This window comes from Dendropsophus ebraccatus, chromosome 12, assembly GCF_027789765.1.
Source record: "Dendropsophus ebraccatus isolate aDenEbr1 chromosome 12, aDenEbr1.pat, whole genome shotgun sequence".
NCBI lineage: Eukaryota > Metazoa > Chordata > Amphibia > Anura > Hylidae > Dendropsophus > Dendropsophus ebraccatus.
In genome coordinates, this window is record NC_091465.1 from 10,452,316 (window position 1) to 10,478,842 (window position 26,527).

At 42.8% G+C, this 26,527-nt stretch overlaps 1 protein-coding gene across 5 annotated transcripts in view; it reads right to left on the bottom strand.

The window, feature by feature from the left end:
- Positions 1–26,527, bottom strand: part of CASZ1 (castor zinc finger 1) — a 423,312-nt gene that overhangs the window by 58,419 nt on the left and 338,366 nt on the right. For all 5 annotated transcript variants that reach the window (XM_069948108.1, XM_069948109.1, XM_069948107.1 and 2 more), the window contains one exon: positions 1,815–1,865. The gene's annotated coding sequence lies outside the window, so the exon portion shown is untranslated. The remainder of the gene's footprint in view (positions 1–1,814; positions 1,866–26,527) is intronic.

The window sequence follows — 26,527 nt, forward strand, 5'->3', positions numbered from 1 at the left end:
AGTCCTTACCTATCTCACACTTGGGGGTGGGCTCTGCACAATGTCATACCAGCTATTGGATATAATCCTATTTTCCAGCGGCTTCTGCTTCACTTATCCTTAGTGCTGCTTATGCAAAACTTTTCAAACTTTTTTTTTTTTTTTTTTATATAGAATTAACACATTTTGTATCCATATAATGTAATGAACTGGTATGCACTTTATTTTTCAAATGTATTAGTTCTACTCATATCGTGGTAAATACTTGTGATCAAAGTATTTTGGGAGTGATACCTTTATTGGCCAACAAAAAATTGTTCACAAACTCATAGAACTTTCCTGAATATACAGGTACACTTTAAGAGGTCATAAGTTGTTGTGTGTGTTGGCAGAAGTAGCGGCTCAGTGAAGAGCAGTGCCCCATCGAAGTGTGGTGTACGGACGGACTCACGGTCTATGTTCACTTATTCAGAATTTACCATAGGCGGAACTGAGGTATATTTTTTTGAAGAATCTACTGCAGAAATCCAGGGCTGACATTGAGGTGCTAATGGGTCCACACAATGATTAGCCCTATTGTCATTTAGCGTAGTTATTCTGCAGTTTTTCTCTGTGAAATCCAGTGTTCTTGCATCTATTGTGTAATGTGCCATTTTATGGCCTCCTCACTTTGGCATATTTCTTATGCATTGTTTGTCAGTTTTTGCTTTATGGTAGATGCTGGGATCCCTGGCTTAGCAGGAGTTAGGGGTATTTTTTTAATATACATTATTTGTACCTCTTTAAAAATCTCACCAACTTGATGAGTGCAATAGAAATCCATAAGGCAAATAAGTGATTTAAGAAATGTGTCGGACTCATCTTACATAACCAACAATATGGTGCAAATAATACATTCTTCCTTTGTCTATGGATCTATACACTCTGCTTGTTCCTCCAGAGCGATGACTACATCTAATGGTGCACAGAGCTAAATTCGCACCTCTGACCCTTTATTTTAGCAGTCATGGTCTCAATGGCCAGTCCCCTTTAAAACTTATGACATGTCTTTTGATATCAATATCAACAAGGCTTCAGGGTACATGCAGACATGCCAAGTACACAATGGGTTTCAAAAAGTGTCAAAAAGGTACACAGATTTGTAAACTCTATTTAAAAATCTCAAGTCTTCCAGTACATATCAGCTGCTGTATCTGCTGCAGGAAGTGGTGTATTCTCTCCAGTGTGACACAGTGCTCTCTGCTGCCACCTCTGACCATGAAAGGAATCCAGAGCAGCAGCTATGCCCCATAGAAAACCTCTCCTGCTCTGGACAGTTCCTGACATGGACAGAGATGGCAGCAGAGAGCACTGTGTCAGACTGGAAAGAATACACCACTTTCTGCAGGGTGTACAGCAGCTGATAAGTACTGGAAGATTTTTAAAGAGAAGTAATTTACATATCTGTATAACCTTTTGACAGTTCTTTTTTTTTGTTGGGGTACCCCTTTAATGGGTACACAGAAAATCTGTAATAGCGGTGGACTTTTTCTCGGGACCCACTGTGGTCAATAAGTAGCTGAAGAGGCTGATGACAGTAAAGGAAACAATAGTAAAGGTACTTTTTCTTCTGTAGCATCTATGTGGGGTCTTTTACAGTGACACCTGTTGCATTTACACCGACACACAGTAACTAAATCATTGCTAGACAACCTGTCCAGCGCACTATTTGGCCTCTGGTCTTGTTAAGCCAAACTTGTAATGGGCATTCCTGTGGTTACACGTCAGGGGGCAGCTGCTTATGACTGAAGGCTACCACCACTAAACCCTACAGGACCAAATGTGACAGGTCTTACCTCGTATAGAGACGCCCCGAACCCTTTCACTGCTCCAGCCTTCACTTCATCCTGATTGAAACAAGAAAACAAAAGGGTTAGCTCTATATATCAGCTACAGAGAATATAAAAGTATATACAGTAGCACGTGGTAAACAGCAGTGATATAGCATCTATCAGGCAGCTGTACACAAGACTATAAACGTAACAGGTGTCAATGTCAATAATTGTTACAGGAGGGGCAGCTGTATACGGAGGAAGAGAAGAACAAGGAACCTGGAAGCCTGTGTCAGGTACAATACATTTCTCAGAACTTGGAAGTCAGCATCAGGTGGAAATCTATCGATAATTTATATATATATATATATATATATATATATATATATATATATATATATATTATATATACATACATACATACACTACCGTTCAAAAGTTTGGGGTCACATTGAAATGTCCTTATTTTTTAAGGAAAAGCACTGTACTTTTCAATGAAGATAACTTTAAACTAGTCCTAACTTTAAACAAATACACTCTATACATTGCTTATGTGGTAAATGACTATTCTAGCTGCAAATGTCTGGTTTTTGGTGCAATATCTACATAGGTGTATAGAGGCCCATTTCCAGCAACTATCACTCCAGAAAAATGGCCAGAAAAAGAGAACTTTCATCTGAAACTCGGCAGTCTATTCTTGTTCTTATAAATGAAGGCTATTCCATGCGAGAAATTGCTAAGAAATTGAAGATTTCCTACAACGGTGTGTTTTTCTCCCTTCAGAGGACAGCACAAACAGGTTCTAACCAGAGTAGAAAAAGAAGTGGGAGGCCGCGTTGCACAACTAAGCAAGAAGATAAGCACATTAGAGTCTCTAGTTTGAGAAACAGACTCCTCACAGGTCCCCAACTGGCATCTTCATTAAATAGTACCCGCAAAACACCAGTGTCACCATCTACAGTGAACAGGCGGCTGCGGGATTTTGGGCTTCAGGGCAGAGTGGCAAAGTAAAAGTCATATCTGAGACTGGCCAATAAAAGAAAAAGATTAAGATGGGCAAAAGAACACAGACATTGGACAGAGGAAGATTGGAAAAAAGTGTTGTGGACGGATAAATCCAAGTTTGAGGTGTTTGGATCACAAAGAAGGTGGTTTGTGAGACGCAGAAGAAATGAAAAGATGCTGGAAGAATGCCTGACGCCATCTGTTATACATGGTGGAGGTCATGTGATGGTCTGGGGTTGGTGCTGGTAATGTGGGAGATTTGTACAGGGTAAAAGGGATTCTGAATAAGGAAGGCTATCACTCTGCACCGCCATGCCATACCCAGTGGGCAGCGCTTGGTTGGAGCCAATTTCATCCTACAACAGGACAATGACCCTAAACACCTCCAAATTGTGCAAGGACTATTTACAGCAGAAGCAGGCAGCTGGTATTCTATTGGTAATTGAGCTGTTGTGGGAGCAGCTTGACCGTATGGTACGCCAGAAGTGCCCATCCAACCAATCCAACTTGTGGGAGCTGCTTCTAGAAGCGTGGGGTGCAATTTCTCCAGCTTACCTCAACAGATTAATAGCTAGAATGCCAAAGGTGTGCAATGCTGGAATTGCTGCAAAAGGAGGATTCTTTGACGAAAGCAAAGTGTGATGTAAAAACAATGTTATTTCACATACAAATCATTATTTCTAACCTTGTCAATGTCTTGACTCTATTTTCTATTCATTTGACAACGTATGGTGGTGAAGAAGTGTGACTCTTCATGGAAAACACAAAATAGTTTGGGTAACCCCAAACTTTTGGACGGTAGTGTGTATATTGTGAACTGACAGTATGGTCACACAGTGTACATACACATATATAATTTTTTTTTTCCTCTAACAAATAACACTTTTTTTGTTTTGTTTATTTTGCAATACACGGCACCAATAGACTGTTTCCCGGTAATGAAGGTCTCTGATCTCACTGAATTGTGATGTCACGAGCAGAGTTGATAAAGCCTCTTTTTATTCATCCCCAGCCCTCCTTACACTCAGGAAGAGGCCACTGAATTATTTACCACCATATGTTCCAGAGATCTGACAGAGGAAAACTTTTAGTTCTGAGGAGAGGAGAGGGGGGTAACTTCTAAATTTATAGCATTAAGTTTGGTGTTATTTGTCAATAATCAGCTTATCCAGCCCCTCGCCCTTTCAGAACAGATCCCTTGAATTATGTGATCCATAGTATCATTCTTATTTCCCTGAGCAGATCTAAGGAAGGGAAATCTGCCTGAGTGTTCAAAGTCACCGTGTCCCCTGCTGCCACGCAGGAACAGAAGGAAGAGGATTAAAAATTCTCTTTCTGCCGTCCTCACTCCTTTCTTTTTAGCTTATTTAGAGTTTGGAGACCACATCTCAGTCCATAAACTGCCCCTCATGGGTTAGGGATTACACACTCTCCGAGTGTCCCACACACAGCATGAAGCACAATCCACTAGTGAAAGCCACCAAGTCTCTGCACAATGGACACCATATGTATTATGTTTTGGCTTTTTTCTTGCATTGAAAAGTGATCTCAGTGAACACACGTGTGCTCTGTGCTATCCATTTCGGGGGTTTTTAACACAGTTTTTTTTTCCTACTATATAAATTGAATGTTCACCAAGTGTGGTGTATTATACTATATATATGCCCATACTATGAGCCCTGCTGACTTAGGAACCTCCTAGACTATGACATTGTGGCTTCTGATTGACCCATGGGACTGGAGAGGTTTGGGGGCCATTTTGGTTTCCAACACTAACAATTACATCAGTTTGTGTCTTGGGACTTGGGAGGGCTGCAGGTCCTAAATCTGGCTCTGTCTTTCTCCCAAAGGAGAGATACAGTGACAGCCAGTCACACAGTATATACATAATACAACAGCCAAAATGGCTGCATTAAGTCAGGATCCTGCCATTACCACAAAGACGGAATTAACGGCAGAGTAATCCCTGGGTTAATAAATAGCTCTAAATGTTCTCCATTATGACATCACCCATTCATTATTCTGTAGAGATCCTAATATGTACTATGGTGCCCATCAGCTGAGTGTCCTCTCCACACTGCGGTCCTTGTCCTAAATAGTCATGTGTGGATATAAACACTGCTAAATGTCTATGGTGAAGGATGAAAAATAAAGGAAATAATGTAAAACTTTTCTATCTTCACAAATGTAAAGTTGATATATAGTTACCATTACTCCACTTTGGGTCTAGTTACTGCAATGTTATGAACATAGGTTTGTGTTCTGTGAAACCCGATAATATGAGACGACATAAGATCAATAGCGCATATGTATGACCTCCCCATTTTTTATTTGCTTCATATCACCATAATGAAGCATATTCTATACCCACGTGATTTCTTTTTCCATGTCTTCACATATCCCATCTTTTACGCTCCTAGTTCGCAACTTATTGTGACATTGTGTGTATGTGTGTGTAGGGGGGGGGGGGGGGGGGGGTATGTCCTTACACTGAGTGACCAGCAAGAGGCGCTCTAATAGACATAACAGCACTGTTTACATTTCTTTGTATGCTCCCAAGATATTTGTAGTGGTTCAGGGCTGTCAGCAGCTATATATATGTCAAGAAACAACAAAAACAGATGCTTCATGGATCCCCTACTACTAAACATGTCCAGGAGCTGTACGTGCTCAGAAGGTATCCTATTCACATCTATGGATCAGCAGAAAGGTGGCTGGTAACTACTGTATGAGCCCATGAGTCGACCTATTACCTTCTGTGGCAGGGCCAGAAGCTACTGTGTGTATACAGCTCATTTCTGTGGAGCTGTATACATCAGACTGGAAGCTACTCTACATTCTCTGCATATGTGCTTAGAAAGTTGGCCAAATGCTGCAAAAATAGAAGGATGTTATATGGGACAAGTGTCACCACCAAAGCAGAGGCTGTAAAAACTAAGAATACCCAAAGGGGTCTGGTCAGGATACAAACTAAGCAGGAATAATAGGGGGGAAAGGGTATTTATAAAGGCCTCAGAGACATATTACAGATAAATGCCCCCAGTCCTTATTCCTCTTCATCTGGATTTATCATTTCTAATTTATCTTTTTTATTTTTTATGACGGTGCAAATATAGGGAATTTAATAGCATCAAACGCAAGAAAGTTTGGTCACAGTGACGCGCACATTGCAGAGAGACGCTAGTGACCGGACCAGAGAAAGATGTCCAGACGTCTAGATACATAGGGGAGAGACAGGCAGAGAAGGTAAAGAGATTCAGGTCTGTACAGGATAGCAAGAGAGGGGGGGGGGGCATATGTACAGAGACTGGGCACAGAATCTTCTGCTGCTAGTACACAGATTGCCCAGACCAATAGGGGGCGCTGTACAGGACATACTATACTTCAGAGACCTTTATCCAGTCCTGGAACATCCCATAAGAGGTTCACACATTTGGTTTGTCAGATTTTTGTTTCCCCTCGTGTGTCTTTCAGCTGTGGCTTATCAGTGATGCAAGTAGAATAACGCCAATTTCCTGAGAATGCGTAATCCTAAAATCAGATTGGGGGATTTTATGAGGCAATATGACCTTGCATATGTCTCCATTAAAGCTATAGAAACCTGTTCTTGTATGCTGTGTTCCCAGTACATATTTAGACAGATAACACTAATTGCACTTGACATGTCCTCTTAAGGATGGACTCCCTCCTCCCCCCGCTCCTCACAGCCCCCCTCCCTGCAGAACGGCAATGAGTGAGATCTGCATTCCCTGACAATACACTCTCCATCAGCACAGAGCGTTACCCGTGACACTACACATACATTTCATCACCACTACTGACAGCACCCACACTCACATAACTCCACACTACACCACCACAAAGCAGCAAACACTATAAACATATGGGGACAAAACTAAACTTCAATATCACTTCTAATCACTTGTACCATGGTGTACATTGCTGTGTACTATGCAACACGACAGTGTTACACGACCTGTAGATCTCCAGCTGTTGCAAAGCTACAACTTCCATCATGCAATGAGGAATGGTGGGGGTGGTAGTTTTGCAACAACTGGAAGGCCACAGGTTTGAGAACACTACTTTAGGGCCTGCAGGACAAATTACATGTTTATAGACTATTATAAAGTAACTTCCTGTCATGCTTGGTCAGAAACAGTGAAGCTGGTATGAAACTACAAGATGTGTGGTCCACTGCTGACCAATACTAAGGCTTATAGGGAAACTGAAACTCCTAACGTTCTCAAGTCACAGAGACCACTGCGATAGACTGACCAAATCTCGTAGTGGTGTCTGCCCCAGTAATAGTAGCTATACAGCCACAGCAAAGCAGCCATAAAGACATGAAAGAAAAGAAAGACAAATCACAGTGGCTATACCCGGCATTATCACCCATAAAAAAAACTAATTTCTTGTCAATGTCCACACAGCACGTAAAAACTCTAGCGGTAGCGTAGGCCTAAGTTGAAAAAACTGCACGTTACAATGTCTGCAGACTTGATTCATGTCACCATTATAAAGCGTCCCCTGTCAAAGACACAGAGCCACTAACTCTCAGCCTTTCTTCCCTGCTACCCCTTCTTTTTATTTTTTTTTCTAGCCAAGCAACTGTGCATTTATTAATTCATGAGGCACTAATTAGTTCTTTGTTTAATTTTGTGTTAAACAGACTGACCGGAATGATAACGACTTGCAGCGCTGCGTTGCGGTCCCAAACCGCCCCTCTTTTCTGACAACAAGGGAGCGCAGTGCGACTGCCGTGATGAACCCAAATTCCCTCTTCAGTTGCACTTCATTAAGTCAAAATGTGACAAGAAGCTTAGAGAGCAACTTTCAGATCCGATCGCACATAACAATTGGGGAGTGAAGTTCTCCGAGAGGATGCTGGGGAGGCAGCAAATGTTCTGGCTGTCTCCTAACCCCTCCAATGCCACCAAAAAAAAGTATTAAAGAGACAGCAAAACATCAGCAAAGCTTGAGCTGCTGACTGTGACGATAAGTCTAACGCACAGAAACTTCAACACGCTGCAAAGACAACTTTATACAACTAGCCCAGCCTGACGGAATGTACATAGGATAAATGTATGTACACAAGGCTCCTACTATAACACATATTTACTATCTTTATGATTAATCTTATAGATGGTGAATGGTCTGTATCCATTTGATGTTCATTGAGAGACAGCGCAGTATTGGTGAGAAGACACAAAGATTCCTCGCAGGAGTTATCGCTATTTTGAAGCCATATTGACCGCTTGATGTATAGACGTGCTCCTGGGACATCTGACTTCAGAGTGTACACGACAGCTAAACTTGCTTGGAGGCAGAAGGCACAAAGCCTTGTGAATATGTGAGTGAGTGTGCAGGGTACTGGGTTTCTCTGTACGAACCAAGTCCCTTCCTGTTTATCTAGATATCCTCACAAGACTTTCTGAAGTAGAGAGGATTCTGGGACCTGCAAGATGAAGGACTGTCACTTCGTAAGATTGACACACTGTAAAAGAGTTCATTTACATACACCTTTGTAGTATGTGCTGTATGTAATAGTCCACGTGATGGAAATCCATTGCAGATGACAGTAAATGTAAGTCATTGATATTTTTCCTGCAGATATGAATCACAGAAATTGGAGCGATAAATGCATTCCTTTATGATGAGCCACCGTAAGGTGAGGGCTCTACAGGCTACATTTAATGTTTCCATAGGCAAGAAAAAACATACAACCAGAGCAAAAGATCCTACCACACCGACTCACAAATCTGCTATAAAGCCGCGACTTTACTGGAAATGGAGGCAGTTCATGTAATAGGAAAGGGGTAACCTAAATGTGACAGCATAAAGCCAATCACTTATAGTCCCTAGAGACATATGGAGCACAACTGCTGTATATCTACGGAAAAAAACGTATACCTACTGGTGTGTGGTGTAGGGAAAAGCTTACACCCCTGCCTTCCGAACATCCTTGCAGTAATCGGGAAAAAAAGCTTCCTGTTGCTCCCTGGCTCCATTGATCTAACTTATGAATTTTAATAATTTATAGATATAAAAATTGCTGTATGTGCAATTATAAGTCCAAAATATATGAATAAAGAGTCACTTTGGTTTCTCCAAATTCCACTTTATGGGCCTGAAGCAGATCTGTATGGCTGGAATGGGTTAATCTGAGAAAAGCTGCATCGCTGCAGTCCGGTACGTAATGTGTTGCGCACATGTTTACCAATGACAACATACATGGAAGTGATTGATTCCAACTGCAGGACCAAAGACTGAGTACAGCCAACAAGTATCGGAGATAAATTATATGTTTCTCTTTAATAATGACACTCATTTATACTGTCCTCTGCCTCCGCTGCTTGTCTAAACAACCCCATTCCCTCCTATCAAATATGATCTATAAAACCTGCATCCTCCTTCCATCTATCACCAGCCCCTATTAGTTCATCTTCACTTTGCTTCTAATGTTCTTCAAGTTGGATCATCAGCCAGTTGTGTACAAAGTGCCTACATATCCTTGAGCCTTTAACAGCATGTAGGCCTTCACAGGGATAGCTGGCACTATTGGCTGCCAAAGAAATGGGCACAGGTTCTGTTGTCTCAGAGAAGCACAATGTATTATGTTAGAATACTGGGTAAAAAATGTAACACCATGGGGCACATAATACTAACTTTAATCACTGAACATGAAGCACAAATGTGTAAGGTAACTGGGCAAACCTATTGGTGCTTTTGACGAAGCAATTATTGGTGAACGATTTTTGATAATGATCGCATTTCAGCGATAATCGCCTTGTGTAAACACAGCGAACGATCAAGCGACGAGAGAGAAATCGTTCATCGTGATCTTTCAACATGTTTTCAAATCATCATTAGTCTTTCACTGAAAATCCGAAGAACGCTTTGTCTAAACAGTCTTTCAAAGATTCACCCTATGTGTGAGATAGGCTTAAGCGATCTTAAAACGATCGCAATAACAATTTTTCAAACGATTGATCTTTTCGTCTGAACAGTGATCGTAATTAAAACCAAATCGTTGCCTCAAAATCGTTCAACGATCGATTGGGCGAATTATCGCTTCGTGTAAAAGGACCATAAGTGAAGGTGATTAACTAATTTTAACCTTCTGGTAAACTAACAACTCCATTGTGTAGATATGGGATTGGTGTTGGTGGGTTTCAGAGATATCTTTTTTTCTAGGAGAACAAACTATGTACTATTAAACACTTGAACCCCCTTACACATTAAGGCTATGTTCACACTACAATTATTTTCGTAAAACTATTTTACTAAAATATATGAAACAGTGACGACTATGGAATCTCTCACTCGCGCCCCCCCCCCCCCATATGGATTTTTAAATACATCGCATACTGACACATTTCAACATGGAAACCACTTTGGGTTGCTAGGACATGGATTAGCCCCATTGTTTGAAGCTAATGTGTCCAACACGGCAACTAAATCCATAGGCATGTCATATTTTTTGGGAGTAAATGACTCAAAGACTACATGTGTGATTTGTGATGTGTAAGCCTTATACATGTATTCCTACTGAAGCTCCAGTTCAATGCCATTGTCATTAGTCTTGCATTTTCCCACAAGACAGCTTAAATTACAAGACCCCTAAATACTTAAAAAAAAAAAAAAAAAGTCAAGGAAATTTGTCCTCAGTTTTCGCTCACCTACTGGAAGAGCAAAGCAATCCCACATCACATTTTGGCAGCGGCTGGCTTGCTTTAGCTAATTTGCTGTCAGACTGCCTAAGCAAACCAATTAAAACTAATCATTAATTATAAAAGGAGAAAGAGAGCGAGGGGAGAAGAGAAGGGAAAAGTGGGGAAACGTGAGACCTGAGAGGTGGGTCTAGCAGGTAGATAGAAGATTAATGCAGCGTCCGACTGGCGGCACAATAGTGATTTCTTATTCTTCATGGGGACTGCCATGCTTACCAGCAGCTACAGTGTTAAAATACTCCCCTCTAAATGACCTTTGAGGAATGCTAACCAAATTAAAAGCACTTAGCATATTTAAGCTAGATCTGCCCTAGAAAATTCAATTACCATTTTATAGTGTGATCTGTTTCTCTTCTAGGTAAACCTGTCTGTAAAGGCTCAACTTCTACCCATAGAGCGTATACAGTTTAAAGTGCGGCCATAGACTTTAGGAGACCAGCGCAGTGAGTAACCAACAGAGGACCGAATGATGGGGATATTTATTTTTCATGGAACCATTTAATCAAATTTAGGTGTTTTTTTCCCCCCCTGATACAGATGGCTCTTCCAGTAGCTTCTCACAGCAGACTCCTCTATTGTAAGGCATGGACACTGCCCGAAGGGGGAGAAACAGCAAAAAAAAAAAGGGGCAGCTGTCATAGCATTTACCAGCTCCCCTAAAATGCACCCCTTCCCCAGCCTAACTCCTACATCCCTCGGTTGGAAAAGAAAGAAAGAAAAAAAGCATGCACCGAGCTTGGTTCCTTTTGTAAAGTGCAAGACCCCCAAGAGCCCAATGAATCGCTGGGGGAACGGACGACATGGAGCGGTGTCATGGAAACCAGAGCCTTCCTCAAAAAATATCCATATCCCTTCTCTGCCTTTCAGGAGCTGTCAAGAGACTGTGTGATTGTCACACGACCCACAACCCAGCCGTGACAAAGCCAATTTTCTGCCTCATACTTGATTGATTAAAAAACTTTTTAGTAAAACCATGTTAAAAGACAAAAAAAAGAAGAAAAGAAAAAACAAGGGACAAAAAACCCCTAAAGAATTGTAAGTGACACAGAGGGTGGTGAGGGTCTAGGGCAAAGGCCTAACAGCAATGTTCCCTAGGCAATAGGTCCTGGGGTGACTGTCATCAGCGCATTACACACCAGAAGCAGTGAAAAGGAAAACGGTCAAATTGAACACAATGGTGATTAAGATAATGATGAAGTAGGTAACAGGGGAAAAATGAAGGTGACAAGTTAGAACTCAACATCTTTTCTTCTTCCAGGAAACAAAACCACTCCAAGCGGTGGCTCTCTCTGCTGGAGGGCTGGAAAATGGTGTTGTTTGTATAAAGGGGAACACAAGGGGGGATGCCTGGATGCGGCTCTCTCTGGGTAAAAAGGGGCAAACAGGGGCTGTGAGAAGATGATTTTACTGTGACAGAACGCAGCAAGGAACGTGCCGCAGAGCTGAAAGGACGCTCTTGTAACTTGAATGTCCAAGTGTAAAATTCGCTTGCAAAGCTTTCAAAAACTTCTTTTGTTTTGCAGGGAAAATAACAAGAGCCGAGTGGTGTCTGTGAAATGAGGCTTCAGCAGAAGTGCTCGGGATGTTTCTTGAAAATGCTTTTTAACCATCAAAGAGGCAACGTGCAAAGTCAGCATCTCTCATTCTATGCATTAAGGAACAGCACAACTCTTTACTGCATCCTATATGTCTCTCTGCACGGCTGTGGTCTCCCTGAGTGATGCATCACTAAAACTTGTGGTGCCATTTCACTATATAACACACAGAGACTTACAGCTTGGTGCTATTAGTGAATCATTACTGATATTATTAATATACGGACCATCCCATACTGATGTACGACCAGAACCGGTAGTCTCAGGAGAGGCCAACCATTGCCAAGACTCCTCCGATAGCATAGAGGTTTATTATTATCCTATATTAGTATATTGGGTAGTCATATTAAGGTTCTTTTATACATTGATTCTATAAGTTTTTCTGATCATTACTGTGTCATTAGGGCGTAGTGAATATTGTATGTACAGTACGTGACGTTCCCCAGTAAAATTCAGATTCTCAGTTTACACACTCTTATTGAGTTCTTAGCGGGTGATTGATGATATAGCAGGGAGTCCTTCATGTGATTTCCACATACTAAAAAAGCCCACAAATGCCTTAAATGCTTACTACCAAGAGGGCTACATTCCAATTTATCCTGGCACAATGCCCCAATAATGTATAGTGGCGGCACTTAGCAGTGCGCTACCACAGGACGTCAGATCTGAGAAAAGCAAACAAATCTGTTCAGTGCAGATTTTACTGTGTACAGAAGGGGAAGATGTTCCCCCTTAAACAATCAATTACATACATAAACTTGAGGAACACATCCAATCCTCGTGGTGAGATAATCTGTGAACCCGGTTGTTATGCCATTTACCCATAACAGATGAAAGTGGAGATTTGCAGCCACTTCTCGCCCTTCCAGGCATTTGCAGTCCACCTGCACAGTACTGTGGCCATATTACAGATAATAAAGCGCAAAGATAAGATGGTGAAAAAAAGCAGCAGGGGCTGCGTACCTTAGAAGGCTTGGACTAAGGTACAGTAAATCCCAAGACTTTCAGCTACTCTAGGAGAAAAAAAAAAAAAGATGCTTCTTGACAGAGAGTCATTTATATTTTAGCTTTGTTCCATTATCCTAACGAATTCTTCATCAACGGATGCAATATTAACGGCAGAAAATCAGCTCCCTCCACTCGCGGGAATTTCACAAAGACATTGGCCATGCTCGTGTCTCCTGCAGCCGTCCAGAGGGAGCCCTGCAATGATCGCTCACTTCCCTTCAGTTTTCACCACTTTACACATATTTACCCTCTTACATCTTTAAAACATGACAGCGCTACTGAATCTGAGCAGAAGATCTCTGGGCTTTTAGTATTATCAGACGCCAAGTTACAATTTCAGTGTATCTGATCCTCCCTATAACATACTTCCATGTAGAGGATTTTTGCAGTGCAATCTTTAGGGTGTGTTCAGATGTGGCGGAATTTGTTGCAGAATTTTGCAAATTTACAGAAAATTACAATATTCTTTTATGAAGTTTGGAAAACACCATCCACATGTAGTGGAAATCTTCATAGAACAGCAAGCGTGTTATATATGTTGCAGTGAAATTATAGAATCAGGGATTTAATCAAATCCCGGAAAATGATGAAATGACCGCGCCGTTCCATTATTTCCCTAGGGAATTGATCAAATCACTGACCCCTTTCAGGGAAATGATGGAACAAACTATCATTTCCCCCTGCGACATAGAATTCGCTTACTGTATTGGCTCTCTGCTCCCCCTAGTCTGTCCGCTCTACTCCCCATCCGCCTCCTCTCTGCTCCCCGTTCCGCTCATTTCCCCTGCTACGTGCCTTACTCCCCCGGCCTGTACGCTCCGCGTACGCCGCCATACACCTGCCGGGAGGTGTGCCGCTCTGCTCCCCATCCGCCCCGCCCTGCGACGTGCCTCCTGCTCCCTTGGCCCATCCGCTCTGCTCCCCCCGTCCGCCCCAACGCCGTATGCCTGCCGCGAGGTGTGCCACTCTGCTCCCCGTGATTTGTAATTTACTTCTATTAAAAATCTCTAGTCTTCCAGTACTCATCAGCTGCTGTATGTCCTGCAGGAAGAGGTGTATTCTTTCCAGTCTTACACACTGCTCTCTGCTGCCACCTCTGTCCATGTCAGGAACTGTCCAGAGCAGTAGCAAATAGAAAGACTCTCATGCTCTCCAGACTGGAAAAAATACCACTTCTTGCAGGACATATGTGGTTTATACCATCATGTTCCTGTGTTGGAACTATATGACATAGGGTACTTTCCCTTCCTTGTATGTGAGAATGGCAGATTTATTATTGTATTGCAAGCATCAATGATACTGAGGTATTGTGCAGGTTCACACAGCCTATAAGTAAAGGGACATATACCTGTGCCTCTCCCTCTTTATCTCATGGGCCCTATAACAGCTGCATGGGCCGCCTATATGATAAGCATGCCCCCTGCACCCAGGCGATTGTAGTCTTTCCACTAGTCATCCATCAACCTTAGACGGAAGTCCCCCGCCACCAGCTACACAATCCTGAAGAACAGTCCATGTCAAGACTCCTTTACCACCCAGTATGGCTGGAGAAACAAACAAGCAAATTAAAGAAAAGCAGCAACAATGCTGACAGCTATTTGGCAGCTTAACAAAAAGACCAAACCCGGCATTACTGCAAGTAAAAGCATATTATATGGTCTCGCTGGCTCATGAAATGACTTTGTGGTGGAACATTACAGATATCAGCCGTTTATTTTTAGGAGTAAACGTACATTTTCTCTAAAAGGAAGCCTTGGTTAGTTTCCTATTGATTAAATGCATATTATATGATTTCTAAGGAGAAAAATAACACTGTGCTGAATATTTATAAGATTGATTTCATTTTCTTTGTTTATCCAAGGAAAATAAAAAAATAAAAATAAACAACTTTCTGAAGATTTTAGAATTTCGGAAGAAAAAAAAAAAACACAGTTTGACGCTTTTTAAGATAAATCTATCCTGTTCTCCTACCCCCCAAACGCGAGAAGATTTCAATATTATTAATATTTGTTAATCCATTGATCGGCCTAGAAGATGACCGCTGCCTCTCTCACTGACTTCTAACATTGGAAGCCACTGCCTTGTCTCGTCCGCCTTCTCTCCGAACGTATGAGTGTCACTTCAATCGATATTTACTGATGCTTATAAATAACATGACAGGGCTCCTGGTTAAACCATCAATGTACGACCAAAAGCTCTTAGCAGGAAGAGAGGAGGAGGGCAGAGCTGTGGTTAAAGGTGCCTTCACTCTGACAACATAAATCTGGCTCTGTGGAATCCCCCTAAATATCAGCATAGAAGGAGATATTCCTTTTCCAATATTTAAACTTTTGCAGAGGGCGAGCCCTTCTCACTCCTGCGCTTTATGTCAGATGTTTCACCAATAAATCTACTTGGCCGATCGGATTATATTAGGAAAGCCGTCCCATGACCTCTGGGTGCCCAAATCTTCCAGGTCTCTCTATACAAGCTCAAAAGATACAAATGTAAGCCCAGTATTCATGTACATTTATACGTTTCCTATAAAAGACTTGCGTCACTTATTACCTCCGTCTATCGAGGTGGGTCTATAAATACTCTTTAATAACTGAATTCAATGGAACTGCTTGTGGGGCCATAAAATAAAGTGCTGATTTGAGGTACATCTCGTTCTTACTTTAGCTGCTATGATCTTCTTGCATCCTTCCTTGGATGTAACCAAAGATGACATGGCTTGACTGTAATAAAATATCTTTTCCTCCTAAGAAGTAAAGCTTTCAGTCGCTGACTGTGAGACACCAGTGTGAATATGTGCATTTTCCAGGAACGTCTGGACTGCACCAAGATTACAAAGATCTCTTTCCTTTATAAAAACAAACAAAAAAAACACCTTAACTATACATAGCGTCCCACCGCACGAGGAATGCAACATTAGTGTAGAACATGTAAAGCCACTTCTCCATCCCTAGTGTGGGCAGACCCCCTACTGTGATGGAGGCTCAATCAATGGCAGCATTATCTCTCCATGTCCAGCCTGACAAAACACACTGTGCTGCGTGGCCTCCTGCATTGACTGGTGGCTGCACTATCTGATACTATTTACTCTCATTCCCTCTGCAGGGGTCGGGATTCCCTTCCTGAGGGAGAATCTGTTCCCAGACGTTGCCTCCAATCTCCGCTCCCATATCCCACACATCCCCACTGTGTAGGAAACTATGGGTAGGGATTTTTGGTATTATTATGGTGGCTCCATGGGTGGGTCCACGGCTGACCTTGTCACTTCCACTTACTTTTCCTATCAGTCTTTAAACGGCAACCTCCTCTCCTCCGCAGTCTGCGTAGATAATACAGATCGCCTAATAGCCACCGCTTCATTTGTCACTTTCACTCGGCACAATCGTTTTGTGGAATCCTGTGTATTTTGTACTTTTCAGCACACTTGTCGCTCGCTGCCCTCCCTTCTGAGCTGCAGTTAATCCGGTGTTTCAAACTAGAGGATTCTCCGAATATTTATTAGATTATCAACTGCTACCCGCTGTCTCTGTGCTGTGCTGCTAATCCTAATCCCATCTGACTCCTATTAGCCTGATTCGGGGGAAGCTAACCTGTCCGATCTAAGTAATTAGGGTCCCTCCCCCCGACATCGCCACAGCTGCTCGGCTCAATGCACAGTTGTGTCCCCAGTGACAGGTGCAATTTTCTGCATGATTACTGTGATTTGGTGCAACTTTAAGAATACGCTGTTCATCGCTGGTCATGAAATAGGTCGTATGTCTCAACATACCCATATCTGGAGAGAATGGGGTAGAGAGGGTGAAAAAAAACCTTAAAAATCCTCATGGTAACCTGCTGAGGACAATAGTTCATCGACGTGAAGGGTAAATAAGAGACATGAAACATTCCCCTATCTCCCCTTAAACACTTCTCATGCGTCCTAATGTCAGTTCATAAATGTTCCTCCAAATATTTTTATGTCATATGCTAATTTTGGAACAGCCTGTCCTTGAACAGGGAAAAAAAAAGGAACGGTCAGCCATATGTTGAGCTATCAATCAGCACTGTGTTATAGAGAGGGCATCTTTTTTAAGTGGCAAAACATTTGAGAGTAGATGTGTTTTTCCACCAGGTGCACTACAATTCCCATCCTACCCACCACATTCTAAACTTCTACCAGAGTAGTATGCAAATTCTAGTACTGGAACTGTTGTGGGAGTACAAACCTGGTGAGGCCTGACATATCTATATATTATATATCCTGAGAGCTTCTCTTTAATGTAAAGATATTTTCCCCAAAAGACACCTATGCCCTATAGGTGAGAAATGTCTGGTGAAGATATGACAGCCCCACCAATCAAAAGAACAGTGGTCCTATGTCCCTGGTACATGTCCTGCAGGAAGTGGTGTATTCTTTCCAGTCTGAGACAGTGCTCTCTGCTGCAACCTCTGTCCATGTCAGGAACTGTCATAGCAAATCCCCATAGAAAACCTCTCCTGCTCTGAACAGTTCTATATAACTTTCTGAAAACAGTTGATTTCCAAGAATTTTTTTCGCTGGAGTACCCCTTTAAATGGAGCAGTAGTAGAACATGCTTAGGGTGCGTTTACCCAGAAAGATTTATCTGACAGATTTTGGAAGCTAAAGGCAGGAATGGATTTGAAAAGAGGATAGATTCCAGTATTTCCTTTATGACCTGATCCCTGTTTATAGTCTGTTCCTGGTTTTGGCTTCAAAGATCTGTCAGATAAATCTGTCTGTGTAAATGCACCATTAGTCTGACCCATAGAGTGAATGGAACATAATAGAACATGTCCAACTGGACCTCCATTCTCATAATCACGTGGTCCCAACAGTCAGAAACCCCCAATCAGATGTACCTGGTCATATGTTTAAATTATGTACTTTTTTTATTTTTGCAAAATGGGTATTGTATCTTGTCAAGTGAAGGAGAAATACATTATCTATCCAGATCTTTTATTTGCAGATTTGGATTCGACCCAAGGAAATACGGCCACTCAAAAGAGTTAAACCTAAGTAATATGGTGATTCTTGTGGTTGCAGCCTTCCTGTGATTTTACTGGACACTGCTGTGTAATTTAGGTGTAAAGCCCCTAGAATTCTACATTAACCAAAACACTTATTTTGAGCATTTAGTGCCGTATGTATCTTCCCCAAAAATTATCATTAGAAGTACAAGCCTTGATAAATCTTGCACTTTTTTTTTAGCTTTATTTGGCTTAAAAAAATAAACTACGACAAGGTCTGACTGGAATACTGCAACTAATAGTTTTGAGCAAAATAAAAAAAATTGTACATATTAAATTTGGCCCCAAAAAAGTAGCTAACCACGTCCCCTCTGAGCAAAAAAATTTCAAAAATGACGCGACTGTCATAAAATGCTCAAAAGTAGCAAAACTTCTTCATAAATGATGCGCACAATGTAATGCCCTGCGCAAAAATAGAAAATACACCAAAATAAAGGTGCAAAAAAGAATGATACATATGTCCCTTAGTGTTCATTGTATCAAGTAAAAGAAGAAGAAAAGCATGTATCCAACAAACTGCAATGTGAACCCTTCCGTACCCTCTCATACAAACCCTGCTCAGCTACAAAATAACATAAAAGTCAAAAAGGAGAACAATGGGCAGATTCAGAAAAGAAGCAAAAATGATCTGAAAGGTTCAGCACCTGTGTGAAATATTTATGAGCGTGTGGGTGTGATTGGGTTTGTGTTTGAAAGGTGACTCAAGTAGTAATTTGAGTGTTCCTGAAAACTTGTGTATACGTCAAACAATAAAAGGGGCCGCTCTCCAGGCACCAGCTGCTGTCCCCTCTCCATCAGATCATATGATACTTCTCACCGGCTCCTCTAAATGCGTAAACTAATTCATATTTGATGTGTTACATAGAAATAATGGGAACCATTACAGTAAGCTAAACTGCAGTTATCCAGTGAGGAGCAGGACACAGGATGATTGTCGTGGTGTAGGGGTGTACCCTGGATTCTACAAGGCACATATTGTTCGGGACTATTGTCTTCAATTGTAAGAGCTTTACTGTACAAAGCAGGACGACACAGACCCTGATGAGAAGATGTAGGGGATACCATTTCCATCTTATATATATATATATATATATATATATATATATACACACACATATATATTTATATATCAGCTCCTACAGGGGATATAACCTACTATCATCCACACTCCTGGGAGGGTTCATCAGTATATGGAGCCTGTACTCTATCACTGTGAGTCCATAGGCAAGATGTTTATCTCTCCCCAAATTCTATCCCAAATACACTGTGGATTCCCAGTGAAGGAGCTCGTACACAATTCTCGGGCCTTGTCCCGGTATAGATGCAGGAATAGTTGCGAGGATCCACAACTCCAATGGCGCATATAAAACAATAACAAAAATATTAAACACATGCCGATGCATTTCGAGGTACTATCCTTAATCAACTATGTACAAGTTTTTTTTTTTTTTGTAAATCTGAGTTTAATTAAAGTTTTTAATACACAGAGAAAAGTAACAAACACCAGGTACAACCCCGGGAAGGAATATACAACGCATACAGAGAATAATCAAATCAACCTGCTCTGTGTCGGGGGCTAAGGAGCTTTAGAACAGTGTCCTTCGCTCAGCATTCGTCAGTTGCGGCGGGCCGTGGCGGAGCAAATGTGGCGCAGATCACCAACAGTCAATGGGCCACTACCCTGAAGTCCTTGCCGCTCTCTGTTAGCAACGCAGGGTACACCGTTAGCCTGTAGAATTAACTATGAACCCAGGAGATTCAGTAAAAATGCAGACCTATACAGGAGCGGAGGCAGATTAAAGCAGAAGCCTGATGTGGAGGAAACCCCTGTCAACTGCACGGGGAAATGCAGGTTGGCAAGACCCTCTCAGGGCCACTATAAGACAGACAAGGGGGGGGGGGGGGGGGTAAATAAAGGTGAGATAGAGGCAAGCGTGAAAATATGCCTGGCAGCAGGCATAGACAGACGAGAAGAGGAGAGAAAAGGAAGAACCACAGTCAGAAGAGCATCCCGCGAGAAGTAAAGCATGATATCCGTAGGGTGGGCAAAGTGCTTTCCAATCTGCCAAAAGTGGTCAATTCAGCCAATTGGCGAAGAGTGGCCCACTTTTATAGGTCACCCAGGCCATCCATGTTTTCTCGACCCCGCTTCCCCGATCATGTTCCTCTGCTGTCAACGTCTCCATCTGATAGAGGAAGTTCATTTTGCTGACCCACTCAGAAATGGATCGGGGGGTCGTCGACTTCCAATGCCTAGGAATGACCGCTCATGCAGCCGTAAGAAAGTGGCGTAGCACCAAATATGAAGCATCGAGCCAACCTCCCTCTCGCAACACCAGCGCAGGTCCGAAGCCTCGGGAAAACATTGGCGTAACAGTTGCGGGCATCTGTACCACCGGGTCAGGATCTTGAAGTTCTTTTCCTGCGCATGGCATGCCATAGACATTTTATGCGTCAGGGTGTATATTTTTAGCTTATCAGAGTCCGAAAAAGCCACGCCATGCTCATTTTCCCATGCCTGCATGTAGGACGGCTCAGCGTCAGCATCCGCCAGTAAAAGTAAGCGGTAGAGCTGTGAAATGGTCTTAGTAGAAGGAGAGGACTCCATCAGGAGGGTATCCAGGTCAGTCGGGGTGGACATGACGATACCCTGTGGAAATTTTTTGCGCAAGAAAGCTTTCAGTTGACTATACTCCAGGCATGACAGGGTCCCTTCTGGGCAGGCCGCCTGAAGATCAGCAAAGGAGGGGAATGCAGAGCCAGTCCCCAAGATCCCACCCAGCCAGACACCCTCAGAGGACCTCCATCCCAGGAATGATTCCCTCCCGCACGCGGGGGGAGGAGGGGGGGGGGGGGGTTGAACGCAGGATCGACGAACAGTGGGCTCATAACTCCTGACCTATGAGAAAGGTCATATTGCAGAATCATCCTATCCCATACTCTAAAAAGTGACTGGTCAAGTAGGTAAAAGACTATGTGAGGGGGATTAACCGGAAAGATCCAGGGAAGAGACTGCAGTGCAATGGGGGAGAATTCACTTTCTATCCTGACCCATTGTTTGCTCCTGGAATCGTGGAGCCAATCCACAAGTCTCTGAAGAACCGAGGCCTTGTAGCACATGGAAAAGTCAGGGAGACCAGCTCCGCCACTCAACTTGGGTCTTGTAAGTGTTTTGTATTTTAAGGCGAGGTCTTATTGACCCCCCCACACAAATTTTCTCAGCAGGGTCTGAAGTTCTTTGAAGAACGTGACCGGCACGGGTATAGGGAGTGCCTGAAATATGTATAAAAAACGCAGCAGAATTTCCATTTTGATTGCATGTATTCTGCCAAACCAGGAAAGGAGCAGTCGTCTGTTTTTGTGCGGGCCAATAAGGTGGACTAATTTAAGGAGAACAATGTAGAAAACTCAGCCGAGATCTACACTCCTAAATACTTAGTGGCCTGGGATTGCCACCGAAACGAGAAGGAGGTCTTCAATTGTGAGACCAGGGTGGCCGGTAGAGAGATGTTTAGTACCTCGGTCTTACTATAGTTAGCTTTAAAATCACCTGACCAAACCGTTCAAACTCTTTAAGAATAGCGGGGAAGGAGACCCTGGGGTTGGTTACGTAAAGCATGAGGTCATCCGCGTAGAGAGCAATTTTAGAGTGGGAACGCCCGAGCCGAAGCCCCGTTATGTCTGGGGAGGCGTGCAGAGCCACTGCTAGGTGCTTCATTACTAATGCATAGAGCATCAGCGACAGGGGGAATCCCTGTTGCGTGCCGTTAGCCACGGGGAGGGGTGAGCCGTTGACTCGCAACCTGGCCGTAGGGTTGCTGTATAGCGCCCCTATCCTCTCCCGCATCCCGCCCCCAAGTCCACTCTGCCGCAGGGTAGAATGCAGAAAGGTCCAGTGCACCCTGTCGAAAGCCTTTTCGGCGTCAACCGATATTAGGCACGTGGGTGCACCAGACCTCTTCGCATGGGAAACCAAGAGCAGAGTAACTATGTACAAGTTGATTGGCAGTCACTTGAAGAACATTTTAGGCCCCTTCCACACGTCTATTTATAGCACAAATGCAGACCCCTTTATTTCTATGGCCACATACACACATCTGTAGGGGATCTGTGTTGGGAAAAAAAGCAAGCCACTGTGAATCCCCTATTAGTTGATGGGTCTGTGCAGATGTGGGAGGTTAGGGATGCACATCCATAGTCTTGTCCTGGATGTGTGAATCGGGCCTAGACTGTGTACTCGCATGCATGTGTCCGAACCCCCCCCCCCCCCCCCCCCCCATGCATTCTCCAATGACTGTGCAATGTTGTGGGACTTTTGACAAAACCTTGCGCCCATTGAACAACGCAAGGGGAGGTGGGCGCATGCGCATATTCAGACATGCTTGCATGCATGTGGGAACGGCCTTATCTGGCCCAGTCATTGGGAGTGAACAATCGCTGGATTGTTTGTGCGGCCATTTACTTCCGTTATTGTCAACAGGACATCCCTTGTTTACACAGGGAGATGCGGATTAACACATTTTTAGGCCCAACCAATGAACAAGAGTTTGGGTCCATTTACACAGAAAGATTATCTGCCAAAGATTGGAGGCCAAAGCCAGGAGTGGGTTTTAAAAGTGAAGAAATCTAAGGCTTTCCTTTATGACCTGATCTCTGTTTATAGTCTGTTTCTGGCTTTGGCTTCAAATCTTTGGCAGATAATCTGTCAGATAATCTTTCTATGTAAATGGACCCTTTGCTTGGCTGATCAGTGGGTCTTTTGCACAGAGCAATAATCATCCTGTTCGCTCGTTATCAACCTTTGTATTAGGGACCAGGCTGTGTCTGTACAGGGGCCCAAAGATTCAAAGGGAATGTGTTATCAGAAAATGACTTGCTGTTTAACCCTTTAAGGACATGGCCCATTTTCGTTTTTACGTTTTCGGTTTTTCCTCCTTGTGTTTAAAAGGTCATAGCACTTGCATTTTTCCACCTAGAAACCCACATGACCCCTTATTTTTTGCGTCACTAATTTTACTTTGCAATTACAGGCTGAATTTTTGCATAAAGTACACTGCGAAACCAGAAAAAAATTCGAAGTGTGGTGAAATTGAAAAAAAAAAACGCATTTCTTTTATTTGGGGGAAATGTGTTTTTACGCCATTCACCCTGGGGTAAAACTGACTTGTTATGCATGTTCCTCAAGTCGTTACGATTAAAACGATATATAACATGTATAACTTATATTGTATCTGATGGCCTGTAAAAAATTCAAACCGTTGTTAACCAATATACGTTCCTTAAAATCGCTCCATTCCCAGGCTTATAGCGCTTTTATCCTTTGGTCTATGGGGCTGTGCGAGGTGTCATTTTTTGCGCCATGATTTGATCTTTCTATCGGTACCTTGATTGCCCATATACGTCTTTTTGATCGCTTTTTATTACATTTTTTCTGGATTTGATGCGACCAAAAATGCGCAATTTTGCACTTTGGGATTTTTTTGCGCTGACGCCGTTTACCGTACGAGATCAGGAATGTGATTAATTAATAGTTCGGGCGATTACGCACGAGGCGATAGCAAACATGTTTATTTATTTATTTGTTTACTTTTATTTAAAACCTGGGAAAAGGGGGGTGATTCAGACTTTTATTAGGGGAGGGGGCTTTTTACTATTAACAACACTTTTTTTTTTTTTTTTACACATATACTAGAAGCCCCCATGGGGGACTTCTAGTATATACACTTGGATCTCTCATTGAGATCTCTGCAGCATAGATATGCTGCAGAGATCCATGAGATCGGCACTCGTTTGCTTTCGGCTGCTGCAGCCGAAAACGAACGAGTGCCGAGCCGAGGACGGCGCCATCTTGGACGCGTCCCCGGCCGGCATCAGTAACGGAGATCGCTCCTCCGGGACAAGGTCCCGGAGGAGCGATCTCCCCCACTAGACACCAGGGAAACGTTGCCTCCGGTAATCGGAGGCAGCTGTCAACTTTGACAGCTGCCTCCGATTAGCTAATTAGCGGGCACGGCGATCAGACCGTGCCCGCTAATAGCGGCGGTCCCGGGCTACACGCGGCACCCGGGATCGCGGCACTTCAACGCGGGGCCGCCGCGCGGCCCCGCTTTGAGGTGCAAGTGAGGACATAGGACGTACCGGTACGTCATATGTCCTTAAGAGGTTAAATAACGTTTTTATGTTAAACATATTTTTTTGGTGAATTTTTTTCTAATTTTCCATTTTTCCATCCATATTATAAAATAATCCTGATATCTTGCAGTTTTCATTCTCACCACTGGGGCTAAAACTAAGCTGAGGCTTCCTGTTGTGTCTGTAGTGCTAAGTAGAGGCTGCTGTAATTTGATCTGTACAGCATTGAAGCGTCATGTGACACCAGTAGAGACAATAGCAGCTCCCTGTGGAATGACCTTCTCAAAGGTCACAGAGCACGCTCAGTAATGCTTTACATTCATCTCAAGGGGACAGTCTGTCTATTGTCGTCTATGTCCATGAGGCTTGCTGTAAAGCATGTCACTAAATGCTGTTAAGAACAGCCCAGGCAAGATGGCTGCCCCCATAACAATGTACAAAAAAAAGAGATAAAAAAAATTACATTCAGAAAATAGAAACATTAAAATGAAAGAACAAGTTTTAGCATCTGATTCTAATCGTCAAAAGAAAATTTAGGTGATACATTCCCTTTATTTCAGAGTTCAATGCAATGTTATAAATGATGAGGTCCGTTCCATAGCACATAGTCTATGCACGGACCATATTTACAGGAGGTACGGATGCAGCCTGTTTACTTATAGACGGCTTACTCTACACAGAAATAGAAATGTCGCACTATGACTGCCGACAGTAAATAAAGACATTACTAAATAAAAAATTAACCCAAAATAAAAACAAAACTAAAAGGCTAAAAATCAAACCAAAATGAATCTGCCACTCCCTGTGGATTGCAGCTGTAGCAGCCGGCACCCATGTCTGCTTATACAACGTGGATATTGTGGATTGTACAACTAAAAAGGTGAATTCACAGCACAAATCTGCCCAAGGAATTGATAAATGTGGATTTTAAAATCTATTTTTGCGTGGAAATTCACAGCAAAATGTATCCAAAAGGGCTGCTATGTACATACTACACATGTCTGGTCAGAAAGCCTAAAATCCATCTCTTTTATGGAAACTTCTAGCAATAGAGAAATACACGCCACCTTCCCACTGTCTTGCTCCTCTACAACCTGCTCTTTCCTCCCTTTTTAGCCTTTTTTTTTTAACAATTTATCAGCAGATAGAGAATGTAGCTGCCTCACCCTGCTAAATAAAGCTTTGGCATTTCTGATAAAGCCATCAAATTCCTTATCACACTGTCATAGGCAGCATTTAAAGGGACACAGTTAGGCTAAAGTTTCCCACAGACAGGGATTTGTGAGCAGTGATGACTAGCGCCACCAGCAGTCGGACATGTGCCAGAGCAGACATTCACCAATTCTCAGAATCACAGCTGCTGAAAGTGAACATCTCACATTTACAGTATAACAAGGTAATGCAAAGCAGAAAGACCACAAACTTTACACCATAGGATAGACGGCTCTCTACTTTATTGTCATAGGGGGTCCTTGTGTCTCCGTATTAGAGAACCATAGATTCGCAGTGTGCTGCACCATGGTGCCTCCGTAATACAGAATCCAATGGAGCAACCTTACAGAATCGGGGCACAGTAGGCCTCATAGACTTCTATGGGTACACTATTATGACTACAGTTCGATACATGAACCCTAGAACTGAGGGATGGGAATATATTCTAGCAACCTAAGCATTGGGAGAAGAGAAGGATTTCTGTAGACGTGTCCCATCCTAAAGTCGTCATCAAAGTAACATGGAAGCCTACAGTATGGGCCCATAGAGCTAAAATACAGCAGTGTGCATGAGGACTTAGTTCTGTAGAGATTGCTAACAGACCGCCTCTTTTAATAACTTTCCCACAAAAAAAACAAAAAACACAAAGTTCTGCTGTAAATATCCTGTGATAAATATAGGATACACGTGGCCATTTATTTATACAGAAGATGCGTTGAGCACTTGTCTATCTCGGAGACCATCCTCTTCATGTGCATTGCTGTCAGTACTGAGCTATAGCTTCCATACATCGGATATCCCTAGTCTACACATAAGCTCTTTCATCCCAGGTATAGAGAACACAGCTGGGAGGTGCTGGCAGTTTTCTGGGTAAAACAGGCGGGCCAGGCTGGCTGCAGAGCTCCCTGTCGACACACAGAGAAAGAATACACAGCTGAAGTTACAGCTGGCGCTGGCATGGTGCTACCCACAGAAACTACACAGCTGGAGTCCCAGCTGGTAACCAGAGGGCACTGCTTCAGGGAAGCCCACA